At 49.1% G+C, this 15,662-nt stretch overlaps 1 protein-coding gene across 5 annotated transcripts in view; it reads right to left on the bottom strand.

The window, feature by feature from the left end:
* zgc:56622 (uncharacterized protein LOC326033 homolog) overlaps nucleotides 1-15,662 on the bottom strand; it is an 89,309-nt gene that overhangs the window by 59,727 nt on the left and 13,920 nt on the right. The gene's annotated exons all lie outside the window — the stretch shown is intronic.

Here is a 15,662-nt window from a genome sequence, read left to right as displayed (position 1 = left end):
AGTGAGGGCTGTGGGGTATATCAGTGTTACAGTGAGGGGTGTGGGGTATATCAGTGTTACAGTGAGGGCTGTGGGGTATATCAGTGTTACAGTGAGGGCTGTGGGATATATCAGAGTGTTACTATGAGGATTATGTGGACTATATCAGAGTGTTACTGTGAGGGGTGTGGGGTATATCAGAGTGTTACTGTGAGGGGTGTGGGGTATATCAGAGTGTTACAGTGAGGGGTGTGGTATATATCAGACTGTTACAGTGAGGGGTGTGGGGTATATCAGTGTTACAGTGAGGGGTAACACTCTGATATACCCCACAATCCTCACTGGAACACTGATATACCGCACACCCCTCACTGTAACACTCTGATATACCCCACACCCCTCATTGTAACACTGATATACCCCACACCCCTCACTGTAACACTCTAATATAGCCCACACCCCTCACTGTAACACTCTGATATACCCCACGCCCCTCACTGTGACACTCTGACATACCCCTCACTGTAACACTCTGATATACCCCACACCCCTCACTGTAACACTCTGATATACCCCACACCCCTCACTGTAACACTGATATACCCCACACCCCTCACTGTAACACTGATATAACCCACACCTCACACCACACCTATAGCCCACATATCAGAGTGTTACAGTGAGGGGTATGTCAGAGTGTTACAGTGAGGGGCATGTCAGGGTGTTACAGTGAGGGGTGTGGGGTATGTCAGAGTGTCACAGTGAGGGGTGTGGGGTATATCAGAGTGTCACAGTGAAGGGTGTGGGGTATATCACAGTGTCACAGTGAGGAGTGTGGGATATATCACAGTGTCACAGTGAGGGGTGTGGGGTATATCAGAGTGTTACAGTGAAGTATGTGGGTATGTCAGGGTGTCACAGTGAGGGGTGTGGGGTATATCTGAGTGTTACAGTGAGGGGTGTGGGGTATATCAGAGTGTTACAGTGAAGGGTGTGGGGTATATCACAGTGAGGAGTGTGGGATATATCACAGTGTCACAGTGAGGGGTGTGGGGTATATCAGAGTGTTACAGTGAAGTATGTGGGTATGTCAGGGTGTCACAGTGAGGGGTGTGGGGTATATCAGAGTGTTACAGTGAGGGGTGTGGGGTATATCAGAGTGTTACAGTGTGGGATATATCAGAGCGTTACAGTGAGGGGTGTGGGGTATATCAGAGCGTTACAGTGAGGGGTGTGGGGTATATCAGCGCGTTACAGTGAGGGGCGTGGGGTATATCAGAGTGTTACAGTGAGGGGCGTGGGATATATCAGAGTGTTACAGTGAGGGGTGTGGGGTATATCAGAGTGTTACAGTGAGGGGCGTGGGATATATCAGAGTGTCACAGTGAGGGGTGTGGGGTATATCAGAGTGTCACAGTGAGGGGTGTGGGATATATCAGAGTGTCACAGTGAGGGGTGTGGGTATATCAGAGTGTTACAGTGAGGGGTGTGGGATATATCAGAGTGTCACAGTGAGGGGTGTGGGGTATATCAGAGTGTCACAGTGAGGGGTGTGGGTATATCAGAGTGTCACAGTGAGGGGTGTGGGTATATCAGAGTGTTACAGTGAGGGGTGTGGGATATATCAGAGTGTCACAGTGAGGGGTGTGGGGTATATCAGAGTGTCACAGTGAGGGGTGTGGGGCATATCAGAGTGTTAGGGTGAGGGGTGTGGGGTGCATGGAAGTCCAATGAGATGGAAAAACAATTTTAATACAGAAATGGAGATGAATAATGGGATATTTTTAATAAAGAGATTACAGAATATACACCATTGAAAACAAATACAATATTAAATATTCACTTCCATGGACAAAGCGATTCAAAGTTAATTAATGTTGGAATAAAGTGTCAAAATAGACAAAATATTAAAAATCTGAAAAAATAAGAATAGTTCAGAACAAGAGCATGGAAGTTAAGAGGTGTGAGGAAAACATTCAAAAATAGCAGTAAAATATTTCACAAATCGGTAAAATATTAGGTGCAAGCTGGAATGATTGTCAATTTATACACGGTGAACATCAAATGCTAGATGGATTTACAACAACTTGTAATTATGAAATGAAATGAAATTAAAATCACTTATTGTCACGAGTGAGCTTCAATGAAGTTACTGTGAAAAGCCCCTAGTCGCCACATTCCGGCGCCTGTCCGCGGAGGCTGGTACGGGAATCGAACACTGCTACTGGCCTGCTTGGTCTGCTTTAAAAGCCAGCGATTTAGCACAGTGAGCTAAACCAGCCCCCTGCAACTTTTAACGTAAAACAACCCAAACCGCTTCCCAGGAGCATCAGAATGCAAATTTGAAACTTAGCCACATAGGTCAGGACCAGGACACATCTTGACGTCAAATATGGCACCAAAGTTACAAACAGTCTGCTTCAGCCCAAGTCTGTTGCCAGAAAGAGGGATGGAGATGGCAGCTAGGAACAGAGTTTGTAGCAGGAGGAAGGGAATGGATTCAGTGTCGTCAGTATTTAATTGGAGGAAATTTCTGCTCACCCAGTACTGGATGTGGGTTAGGCTGTCTGATAATTCAGCAGCAATGGAGGAGTTGAGAGAAATGGTGGTGAGGTAGAGCTGTGAGCTCAATGCCGATCCTAAAACAAGCCCTTTGCTTTCAGATGACATTACCAAGGGGCTGTCTGTCGATTAGAAATAGGAGGGGCTGAGGTTAGATCCCTGAAGGACGCCACAAGCAACAATGTGGGAACAGGTAGAGAAGCCATTGAGATTCTCCAGCTACAATTAGGCAGAGCGGAACCAGAGGAGTGCAGACCGACCAGATGGATGACAGTGTTTGAAAGTTGTTTTAAAAAAAATATTTTTATTCAAGGTATTTTCTCATATATACACAAAATATTAGAACAACAAAGCAACTCAATAAACAACCACAACTCATCTGCTCCAACACCAACACCCCGCCACATCTTCCCCCTTTAACCCCCACGGCCCCCCGCCTTTGCTGCTGCCTCAATCCTGTTTAAAGAAAACGGTTTCCACCTCTGGGTGAACCTCTCTGCCGACCTCTCTGCCGACCCTCGCAAAGCAAACTTGACCTTCTTCAGCCTCAGGAATTCCGCCAGCTCGCTCACCCACACTCCCGGTTTCGGCAGCTTCGGGTCCCTCCACCCTCTCAAAATCTGCCTCCAGGCTATCAAGGAGACAGAGGCCAAAACACGGCCTCCCTCACCCCCTAGACTCCCGGGTCTTCCGACACCCGAAATATCGCCACTCCGGACACGGAACCACACTCACACCCAAAGCCCGGACATCATGTACGAGGACCCCTGCCAGAACTCCCTCAGTCTCGGACATGTCTAGAACATGTGGCAGTGATTCGCGGACCCCCCCCCCACCCCCCCTGATACTGCCCACACCTATCCTCTACCCCCGCAAAGTACTTGCTCATCCTTGCCACCATCATGTGGGCCCTATGCACCGCCTTAAACTGGATGAGGTTTAACGTCCCGCACGATGAGGACACGTTCACCCTCTGCAAGGCCTCTGCCCAGGGCTCGGTCCCCACCTCTCCTCCCATTTATGCTTAATCACCCCCCAGGGCTCCCTCCCACTCCATGAACTCATTATGGATATCCAACACCTTCCCCTGCACTATTTCATCCATCAACAGCACCTTGTCTTGCAATCCCAGGGGCGGCAGCCCAGGGAAGGACAGCAGCTCCTTCCTCACAGAATCTCGAACCTGCAGGTACCTAAAGCCATTCCATCTTGGCAGCTCATACACTTCTGGCAGTCCTGCAAATTTGCCCACACCAGTCCCAAATGCAGCCTCCACTGCCCCTACGCCCTTAGGGCCGACACCACCACAGGGCTCACGGAGTATCTGGCCGCCGAGAACAGTAAAGACACCAAAAACAAAGCCCTCAAACTCGTTCTCCCACACGATGCCACCTCTACCCACCCCCGCACCGACTCCTCCCCCACGGCCCATTTCCTCACCATTCCAATATTCGTCACCCAATAATAATTAATCATATTCGGCAGCACCAGCTTTGCCCCTTCCAAAAAGGCTGCTACAACTATGGGGCCTTCCACACCCACACAAACTCGGAGATCAGTCCATTAACCTTCCTAAATAACTTGGGGACAAAGACAGGGAGCTTCTAAATCTCAAACAGAAACCTAGGCAGCATCTTCATTTTCATTGTCTGCACCTGCCCTGCCAACGACAGCGGCAACACATCCCATCTCTTAAAATCCGCCTTCATCTACTCCACCAGTCGAGCCAAGTCCAATTTATGCACTGCGCCCAGTTCTGTGCCACTTGGATACCCAAATACCTGAAACTCGTGACACCAACCTGAACGGCAACTCCCCTAGTCTCCTCTCCTGCTCTCTGACATTAATTGGGAACACCTCATTCTTTCCCATGTTCAATAGATATGTGAAGAGAAAAAGACTGGAGGAGACAAATGTAGGTCCCTTACAATTAGAATCAGTTGAATGCGTGATGGGCAGCAAAGAGATTGCAGACCAGCTGAACAAATATTTTGGATCTGTCTTCTGTCATGTGAGAGTACCTTTAAGAAATGGGTGTTTAAGAAATGTACCTTTAATGGAATAAACTGATGTGTTTATTAGTGATGTCAGATTGTGGGTGGAGCTAGGCTGTCTGTTAGCCTTTTACTTTCGTTTTAGGCTGTTTGCTGCAGGGCGTGTTTTAGTTTTGCTTTCAGAGTTGGATAGCTGCAGTCACAGCCAGAAGGGGTATTAGTCTCTCTCTGTAATCTAAAGACTGTAAATCGATCCTTTGGTGATTTAAAACTAATAACTGCTCTCAGTAGTGACTTTAACCTGATGTGCTTCTGTTTAAAGGTTTTTTAAAAGTCTTATGGATGTTAAAAGGACAGCTCAAGGATTACTTAGTTTTGTATTCTTTGGGGGTTATATTTGAATGGATGGTTGTTAAGATGTTCACTGTATGTTTTAAAAAGGTCAACTTGAGTTCAGAGAAAAAACATTGTTTTGCTTTAAAAAATACTTTTCCATTTCTGCTGTACCACACCTGTAGGGTGAACCACGTGCTCTCCATACCACAATCTATTAAAAGTTGTGGGTCAGGTGAACTCCATGATACACTTTGGGGTTATCTAAACCCCAGCCTGTAACACTTCACTAAGGTGGACACAAATACCTTTCCGGAAATACTAGAGGACAAAGGGTCTAACCTGAAGGAGGAACTGAAGGGAATCCTTATTAGTCAGGGAATTGTATTGGGAAAACTGATGGGATTAAAACCCGATAAGTCCCCAGGGCCTGGTGGTCTGCATCCTATATTTTGTGAGGGCCACAAAGAATCCAGCACGAGTTTTCAGGATGCAAAGAAATAACATTTATTTACAATAACATATATATATATATACAACAGCAGCAACTTCCCTTGTTGCTCACTCCTCTCTCTCCTGGTTCCAAACTGGCCAGCTTTCGTTATGCAGGGAGTCTGCTAATGATTTCTCCGCCCCCCTCATTGGGGAAGCTCATACTCCCACAGGATTGTGGGATTGTCATTAGTCCCCAGCCAATGGTAAGCAGGCAGGTTATAACACTGGAGTACTTAAAGAAGTGGCCCTAGAAAAATTGGTATAATTTTCCAGCATTCTATAGACTCTGGAAGAGTTCCAATGGATTGGACGGTAGCTAATGTAACCCCACTTTTTAAAAAAGGAGGGAGAGAAACAAGGGAATTATAGACTGGTTAGCCTGACATCGGAGGTGGGGAAAATGCTGGAGTCAATTATTAAGGATAAAATAACTGAGCATTTGGAAAGTGGGGACAGGATTGGTCCAAGTCAGCATGGAATCATGAAAGGGAAATCATGCTTGACAAACCTTCAGGATTTTTTTGAGGATGTGACCAGTAGAGTGGACAAGGGTGATCCAGTGAATGTTGTGGGCTTTCTGGGCTTTCTAAAGGCTTTTGACAAGGTCCCACACAAGAGATTAGTGAGCAAAATTAAAGCTCCTGGTAATGTATTGATGTGGATAGAGAACTGGTTGGCAGACAGAATGCAGAGAGTGGGAATATACAGGTCCTTTTCAGAGTGGCAGGCAGCGACTAATGTGCTGGGACTAGCAGCAGGGTTCAGTGCTGGGACCCCAGCTGTTGACAATATACATTAAGGATTTGGACGAAGGAATTGCATGCAATAGCTCTAGGATGACACAGAGCCACAGGGGTTAGCACTGCTGTCTCACAACTCCAGGGTCCCAGGTTCGATTCCAGTTTGGGTCACTGTCTGGGCAGAGATTGCACATTCTCCCCGTGTCTGCATGGGTTTCCTCCGGGTGCTTCGGTTTCCTCCCATAGTCCAAAAAGACGTACTGCGAGGTGAATTGGATCTGGGTTCAATTCCTGCCTTGGGTGACTGTCTGTGTGGAGTGTACACTTCCTCCCCGTGTCTGCGTGGGTTTCCTCCGGGTGCTCCGGTTTCCTCCCACAGTCCAAATATGTGCAGGTTAGGTGGATTGGCCGTGCTAAATTGCTCCTTAATGTCCAAAAGGTTAGGTGGGGTTAATGGGTTATGAGGATAGAACATAGAACAGTACAGCACAGTACAGGCCCTTCAGCCCACCATGTTGTGCCGACCATTTTTCCTAATCTAAGATCAACCTAACCTACACCCCTTCAATTTACTGCTGTCCATGTGCCTGTCTAAGAGTCGCTTAAATGCCCCTAATGACTCTGACTCCACCACCTCTGCTGGCAGTGCATTCCACACACCCACCACTCTCTGTGTAAAGAACCGACCTCTGACATCTCCCCTATACCTTCCTCCAATCACCTTAAAGTTATGTCCCCTCGTGACAGCCATTTCCACCCTGGGGAAAAGTCTCTGGCTATCACTCAGGGTGGAGATGTGGACTTCAGTTGGGTGCTCGATCCAAGGGCTGGTGCAAACTCAATGGGCTGAATAGCCTGCTTCTGCACTGTAAATTCTATACTTCCACGAGTTGCAGACGACACTAAGCTGGGTGGCAGTGTGTGCGGTGAGGAGGATGCAAAGAGGCTGCAGGGTGACTTGGACAGGCTGGCTGAGTGGGCAAATACTTGCCAAATGCAATATAATGTGGGTAAATGTGAGGTATCCACTTTGGTGGCAACAATAGAAAGGCAGATTATTATCTGAATGGTGGCAGTTTAGGAAAAGGAGAGTAGAACGAGACTTGGGTGTCATGGTGGAACAGTCGCTGAAGGTTGGCATTCGGGTACAGCAGGCGGTGAGGGTTGGGATGCGGGTACAGCAGGCAGTGAGGGTTGGTATGCGGGTACAGCAGGCGGTGAGGGTTGACATGCAGGTACAGCAGGCGGTGAGGGTTGGGATGCAGGTACAGCAGGCGGTGAGGGTTGGGATGCAGGTACAGCAGGCAGTGAGGGTTGGGATGCGGGTACAGCAGGCAGTGAGGGTTGGCATGCAGGTACAGCAGGCGGTGAGGGTTGGGATGCAGGTACAGCAGGCGGTGAGGGTTGGGATGCAGGTACAGCAGGTGGTGAGGGTTGACATGCAGGTACAGCAGGCGGTGAGGGTTGGGATGCGGGTACAGCAGGAGGTGAGGGTTGGGATGCGGGTACAGCAGGCAGTGAGGGTTGGGATGCAGGTACAGCAGGCGGTGAGGGTTTGGATGCAGGTACAGCAGGCGGTGAGGGTTGGTATGCAAGTACAGCAGGCAGTGAGGGTTGGGATGCGGGTACAGCAGGCAGTGAGGGTTGGGATGCGGGTACAGCAGGCAGTGAGGGTTGGCATGCAGGTACAGCAGGCGGTGAGGGTTGGGATGCAGGTACAGCAGGCGGTGAGGGTTGGGATGCAGGTACAGCAGGCAGTGAGGGTTGGGATGCGGGTACAGCAGGCAGTGAGGGTTGGGATGCGGGTACAGCAGGCAGTGAGGGTTGGGATGCGGGTACAGCAGGCGGTGAGGGTTGGGATGCAGGTACAGCAGGCAGTGAGGGTTGGGATGCGGATACAGCAGGCGGTGAGGGTTGGCATACCGGTACAGCAGGCAGTGAGGGTTGGGATGCAGGTACAGCAGGAGGTGAGAGTTGGGATGCAGGTACAGCAGGCGGTGAGGGTTGACATGCAGGTACAGCAGGCGGTGAGGGTAGGCATGCAGGTACAGCAGGCGGTGAGGGTTGGGATGCAGGTACAGCAGGCGGTGAGGGTTGGGATGCAGGTACAGCAGGCGGTGAGGGTTGACATGCAGGTACAGCAGGCGGTGAGGGTTGGGATGCAGGTACAGCAGGCGGTGAGGGTTGGGATGCAGGTACAGCAGGGGGTGAGGGTTGGGATGCAGGTACAGCAGGCGGTGAGGGTTGGGATGCAGGTACAGCAGGCGGTGAGGGTTGGGATGCGGGTACAGCAGGCAGTGAGGGTTGGGATGCGGGTACAGCAGGCAGTGAGGGTTGGCATGCAGGTACAGCAGGCAGTGAGGGTTGGGATGCAGGTACAGCAGGCGGTGAGGGTTGGGATGCAGGTACAGCAGGCAGTGAGGGTTGGGATGCGGGTACAGCAGGCGGTGAGGGTTGGGATGCGGGCACAGCAGGCGGTGAGGGTTGGGATGCAGGTACAGCAGGCAGTGAGGGTTGGGATGCGGGTACAGCAGGCGGTGAGGGTTGGGATGCGGGCACAGCAGGAGGTGAGGGTTGGGATGCAGGTACAGCAGGCGGTGAGGGTTGGCATGCGGGTACAGCAGGCAGTGAGGGTTGGGATGCGGGTACAGCAGGCAGTGAGGGTTGGGATGCGGGTACAGCAGGCGGTGAGGGTTGGGATGCAGGTACAGCAGGCGGTGAGGGTTGGGATGCGGGTACAGCAGGCGGTGAGGGTTGGGATGCAGGTACAGCAGGCGGTGAGGGTTGGCATGCGGGTACAGCAGGCAGTGAGGGTTGGGATGCGGGTACAGCAGGCAGTGAGGGTTGGGATGCGGGTACAGCAGGCAGTGAGGGTTGGGATGCGGGTACAGCAGGCAGTGAGGGTTGGGATGCGGGTACAGCAGGCAGTGAGGTTTGGGATGCGGGTACAGCAGGCAGTGAGGAAAGCTAATGGCATGCAGGTACAGCAGGCGGTGAGGGTTGGGATGCAGGTACAGCAGGCAGTGAGGGTTGGCATGTGGGTACAGCAGGCAGTGAGGGTTGAGATGCAGGTACAGCAGGCGGTGAGGGTTGGGATGCAGGTACAGCAGGCGGTGAGGGTTGGGATGCGGGTACAGCAGGCGGTGAGGGTTGGGATGCGGGTACAGCAGGCAGTGAAGGTTGGCATACCGGTACAGCAGGCAGTGAGGGTTGGCATACCGGTACAGCAGGCAGTGAGGGTTGGCGTGCAGGTACAGCAGGCGGTGAGGAAAGCTAATGGCTTGCTGGCTTTCATAGCGAGAGGATTTGAGTATAGGAGTGGGGTTTCTTGCTGTAGGTATATGGGGCCTTGGTGAGGCTACACCTTGAGTATTGTGTGTAGTTTTGGTCTCCTAATAATAATCTTTGTCACAAGTAGGCTTACATCAACACTGCAATGAAGTTACTGTGAAAAGCCCCCAGTCTCCACATTCCGGCGCCTGTTCGGGTACACAGAGGGAGAATTCAGAATGTCCAATTCACCTGACAGCACATCTTTTGTGACTTCTGGGAGGAAACTGGAGCGCCCGGAGGAAATCCACGCAGACCCGGGGAGAACTTGCAGACTCCGCATAAAGAGTGATTCAAACTGGAATTGAACCTGGGATCCTGGAGCTGTGAAGCAATAGGGTTAACCAATGTGCTACCATGCCTTTGTTCTTATATGAGGAAGGACATTCTTGCTATTGAGGGTGTCCAGCGAAGATTCAGGGGCATGGGAACCTGGATTGTAGTTTTGGGGTACGGGAGATTGAGAGTAGAGAGGTCAGGAGCACAGATTTGACTTCGCAGGAGGGTGCCAGTGTTCAGGTAGGTGGTTTGAAGTGTGTCTACTTCAATGCCAGGAGTATACGAAATAAGGTAGGGGAACTGGCAGCATGGGTTGGTACCTGGGACTTCGATGTTGTGGCCATTTCAGAGACATGGATAGAGCAGGGACAGGAATGGTTGTTGCAGGTTCCGGGGTTTAGGTGTTTTAGTAAGCTCAGAGAAGGGGGCAAAAGAGGGGGAGGTGTGGCGCTGCTAGTCAAGGACAGTATTACGGTGGCGGAAAGGATGCTAGATGGGGACTCTTCTTCCGAGGTAGTATGGGCTGAGGTTAGAAACAGGAAAGGAGAGGTCACCCTGTTGGGAGTTTTCTATAGGCCACCTAATAGTTCTAGGGATGTAGAGGAAAGGATGGCGAAGATGATTCTGGAAAAGAGCGAAAGTAACAGGGTAGTTGTTATGGGAGACTTTAACTTTCCAAATATTGACTGGAAAAGATATAGTTCGAGTACATTAGATGGGTCGTTCTTTGTACAATGTGTGCAGGAGGGTTTCCTGACACAATATGTTGACAGGCCAACAAGAGGCGAGGCCACATTGGATTTGGTTTTGGGTAATGAACCAGGCCAGGTGTTAGATCTGGAGGTAGGTGAGCACTTTGGAGACAGTGACCACAATTCGGTGACCTTTGCATTAGTGATGGAAAGGGATAAGTATACCCCGCAGGGTAAGAGTTATAGCTGGGGGAAGGGCAATTATGATGCCATTAGATATGACTTAGGATGTGTAGGTTGGAGAAGTAGGCTGCAAGGGTTGGGCACACTGGATATGTGGAGCTTGTTCAAGGAACAGCTATTGCGTGTTCTTGATAAGTACGTACCAGTCAGGCAGGGAGGAAGGGGTAGAGCGAGGGAACCGTGGTTTACCAAAGAAGTGGAATCTCTTGTTAAGAGGAAGAAGGAGGCCTATGTGAAGATGAGGCGTGAAGTTTCGGTTGGGGCGCTTGATAGTTACAAGGAAGCGAGGAAGGATCTAAAGAGAGAGCTAAGACGAGCAAGGAGGGGACATGAGAAGTCTTTGGCAGGTAGGATCAAGGAAAACCCAAAAGCTTTCTATAGGTGTGTCAGGAATAAAAGAATGACTAGGGTAAGAGTAGGGCCAGTCAAGGACAGTGGTGGGAAGTTGTGTGTGGAGGCTGAGGTGATAAGCGAGATACTAAATGAATACTTTTCGTCAGTATTCACTCAGGAAAAAGAGAATGTTGTGGAGGAGAATGCTGAGACCCAGGCTATTAGAATAGATGGCATTGAGGTGCGTAGGGAAGAAGTGTTGGCAATTCTGGACAAGGTGAAAATAGATAAGTCCCCGGGGCCTGATGGGATTTATCCTAGGATTCTCTGGGAAGCCAGGAAAGAGATTGCTGAGCCTTTGGCTTTGATTTTTATGTCATCATTGGCTATAGGAATAGTGCCAGAGGACTGGAGGATAGCAAATGTGGTCCCTTTGTTCAAGAAGGGGAGTAGAGATAACCCCGGTAACTATAGGCCGGTGAGCCTCACGTCTGTTGTGGGTAAAGTCTTGGAGAGGATTATAAGAGATACGATTTATAATCATCTAGATAGGAATAATATGATTAGGGATAGTCAGCATGGTTTTGTGAAGGGTAGGTCATGCCTCACAAACCTTATCGAGTTCTTTGAGAAGGTGACCGAACAGGTAGATGAGGGTAGAGCAGTTGATGTGGTGTGTATATGGATTTCAGTAAAGCGTTTGATAAGGTTCCCCATGGTCGGCTATTGCAGAAAATACGGAGGCTGGGGATTGAGGGTGATTTAGAGATGTGGATCAGAAATTGGCTAGTTGAAAGAAGACAGAGGGTGGTGGTTGATGGCAAATGTTCAGAATGGAGTTCAGTTACGAGTGGCGTACCACAGGATCTGTTCTGGGGCCATTGCTGTTTGTCATTTTTATAAATGACCTAGAGGAGGGCACAGAAGGTTGGGTGAGTAAATTTGCAGACGACACTAAAGTCGGTGGAGTTGTAGAAGGATGTTGCAGGTTACAGAGGGACATAGATAAGCTGCAGAGCTGGGCTGAGAGGTGGCAAATGGAGTTTAATGTAGAGAAGTGTGAGGTGATTCACTTTGGAAAGAATAACAGGAATGCGGAATATTTGGCGAATGGTAAAATTCTTGGTAGTGTGGATGAGCAGAGGGATCTCGGTGTCCATGTACATAGATCCCTGAAAGTTGCCATCCAGGTTGATAGGGTTGTGAAGAAGGCCTATGGTGTGTTGGCCTTTATTGGTAGAGGGATTGAGTTCCGGAGCCATGAGGTCATGTTGCAGCTGTACAAAACTCTGGTACGGCCGCATTTGGAGTATTGCGTACAGTTCTGGTCGCCTCATTATAGGAAGGACATGGAAGCTTTGGAACGGGTGCAGAGGAGATTTACCAGGATGTTGCCTGGTATGGAGGGAAAATCTTATGAGGAAAGGCTGATGGACTTGAGGTTGTTTTCGTTAGAGAGAAGAAGGTTAAGAGGTGACTTAATAGAGGCATACAAAATGATCAGAGGGTTAGATAGGGTGGACAGTGAGAGCCTTCTCCCGCGGATGGAGGTGGCTAGCACGAGGGGACATAGCCTTAAATTGAAGGGTAATAGATATAGGACAGAGGTCAGAGGTAGTTTTTTTACGCAAAGAGTGGTGAGGCCGTGGAATGCCCTACCTGCAACAGTAGTGAACTCGCCAACATTGAGGGCATTTAAAAGTTTATTGGATAAGCATATGGATGATAATGGCATAGTGTAGGTTAGATGGCCTTTAATTTTTGACTTCCCATGTCGGTGCAACATCGTGGGCCGAAGGGCCTGTACTGCGCTGTATCGTTCTATGTTCTATGTTCTATTCACCAGACTAATTCCCAGGATGGCAGGCCTGACACATGAAGAAAGACTGGATCAACTGGGCTTGTCGTCACTGGAGTTTAGATGAGAAGGGATCTCATTGAAACATATAAAATCCCAGTGGGCTGGACAGGCTAAGATGTGGGAAGAATGTTCCTGATGTTGGGGACGTCCAAAACTAGGGGTCACAGCCTAAGAATAAGGGGTCAGCCATTCAGGACTGAGATGAGGAAGAACTTCTTCTCTCAGGGAGTTGTGAACTTGTGGAATTCTCCACCACAGAAAGCTGTTGGGGCCAGTTTGTTGGATATACTCAAGTGGGAGCTGGATGTGGTCCTTGCAACTAAAGGGATCAAGGGGTATGGAGAGAAGCAGGTGTGGGATACTGAATTTGTATGATCAGCCATGATCATGTTGAATGGTGGTGCAGACTCGAAGGGCCAAATGGCCTCCTCTTGCACCTTTTTTCTATGTCTCTGTGTTTCAAATTATATCCCGGAAACGACCAAACTCCCCCAAAATCAGGTCGTCTGCATAAAACGAGGTTCAATGCTCACCGGCAAACCCCCCGCCAAATCCCTCGACACCCTAGGTGCCATTGCCAATGGCTCTATCACCAAGGCGAAAAGCAACAGGGAGAGTGGGCACCCCTGCTTCGTCCCACGGTGTAACCCAAAGTACCCAAGCTCACTCAGTTCGTCTGCAGCCAGCAGCCGGACCCAATCCACAAAACCTCTGCCAGAACCCGAACCTCACCAGCATCTCCAACAAATACGCCCATTCCACCCAATCAAAAGCCTTCGCTGCGTTCATTGCCACCATTACCTCTACCGCCTGCCCCTCCGAAGGCATCATGATTACATTAAGCAGCCTCCGCACATTCGCTGACAACTGCCTTCCCTTCACAAAACCCATCTAATCTTCGCTGATCAACCCCGACAGACAGTCCTCAATCCGCGATGCAAGTACCTTCACCAATAGCTTGGCATCGACATTCAATAACGATATCGGGCAGTACGACCCACACTGGTCCAGATCGGTATCCTTCTTTAAAATCAGGGAAAGAAGCCTGCGACAATGTAGGTGGGAGTTCTCCCTTGCTTCATTATGCACCCTCAGCAGCAGTGGCCCCAGATTCTTTTACCTCCTTGCCCTGCCGCTTGAAGTGCCAGTCCATCTGTTTACCAGATCTTTCCAGCTCCTGCACAAGGGGCTAAATAACTGGTTTGTAATGCAGAGCAAGACCAGCAGCGCGGGTTCAATTCCCGTACCGGCCTGCCCGAACTGGTACCGGAATGTGGCGACAAGGGGCTTTTCACAGTAACTTCATTGAAGCTAACTTGCAACAATAAGCGATTATTATCACCAGGGCCAACGTGTGTACTGTAATGGGTGCAGCGGTCATCTTCCCCCCTTCTTTCAACAGGCTGCACTCCCGAGTCTTTCTCGAATTGAACTTCTTTGTTGATGATTTTGACACATCTCCATAGAAAAAGTTATCTAAACCCACTCAGGGCATTTGAGCATCAAAACCCCGGAAAACGGTAAAAGGATCAAAAACAAAGCCGCCAAGAGCCACTATTTGTGCGTCTTACTCTTACAGGACATCACAGGAAGCCTCTCCAATCACATTTTCAGTTATTTAGCAGTACACCATTGCTCAAAGGCCCGCGGTAAGGAGTCACCAACCTTCAGCTGCCTCCTCACATCTTTTGGCTTCTCTCAAGCCCACTTTGTTTTAGGTGTGCTGCCCACAGTTTTTTCTCTTTAACGCAGAGCCAACTGCCCTGCTTCTTAATCTTAACTTTACTGAACTTTGTTCTGGAATCTCTTTCTGTCCCACTCCCTTCTTTGCAACCCGTTACCTGTCCTCCTCCCATGTCCTACTCCTTGGAACACCTTTCTTCTAACGTCACCAGTCTTTAGGTCACCTCCTCCAATTTCATGCTGTTTTATTTTTCCTTCTCCTTTGCTTTTACACAGGGCCAGTTCTCTATTTGCAAAGCTAAAGAAACAAACAGCGAATATTCACAGGGCCTTAAAAATCAACAAGCTCTGCATGTGTGGCTATTCCCCAGTCAGTGCAGAAATCCCGAGGCCTTTATTCTCCATAGCTTTCTCTCTTTAGCTCAGATAAACCCAAAGCCTGATTTAAACTGAAGGAAGGTTATTTTGTTCTAGGCAGAGGGGTAGGGGGTTAGTCACACAACAAAGTCTCATGTCAAAAGTGGATGACATGTCGAGAAGGATGAGTAGCCACATAGGATCGTTATTTGATGGGATGTGGGTGTTGCTGGCAAGGCCAGCGTTGTTGCCTGTCCCTAATTGCCACTGAGCTGCCATTTCTTTGTTTCCTTTATTACTTCCCCAGTTTCATTTTCCAGTGGTCCAATTTCTATTTTTGCCACTCTCTTACCTTTTGTATAATGAAAAAACTCTTCCTATCTTCCTTTATATTACTAGCTAGCTTGCACTCATATTTCATCTTCTCCCCTCTTGTTTTTTTAATTGTCCTCCGCTCTGTTTTAAAGGCTTCCCAATCCTCTGGCTTCTCACTAATCTTCGCCATTTTGTATGCTTTTTCTTTTGTTTTTATGTTGTCCTTGACTTCCCTCATCAACCATGGATGCCTTGTCCTCCCCTTAACATGTTTCCTCCTCCTTGGGATGAATTTCTGCTGTGCCTCCCGAATAACCCCGAAAAACTCCTACCATTGCTGTTCCAATGTTTTCCGTGCTAGGCTCCTCCCCCATGTCTTTGTAGTTACCCTTATTTAATTGTAATACCGTTACATCTGATTGCAGCTTCTCCCTCTCAAACTGCAGGGTAAATTCTATCATATTGT

The sequence above is a fragment of the Scyliorhinus canicula genome, chromosome 9 (assembly GCF_902713615.1).
Source record: "Scyliorhinus canicula chromosome 9, sScyCan1.1, whole genome shotgun sequence".
NCBI lineage: Eukaryota > Metazoa > Chordata > Chondrichthyes > Carcharhiniformes > Scyliorhinidae > Scyliorhinus > Scyliorhinus canicula.
This window is presented reverse-complemented; position numbering and strand designations above follow the sequence as displayed.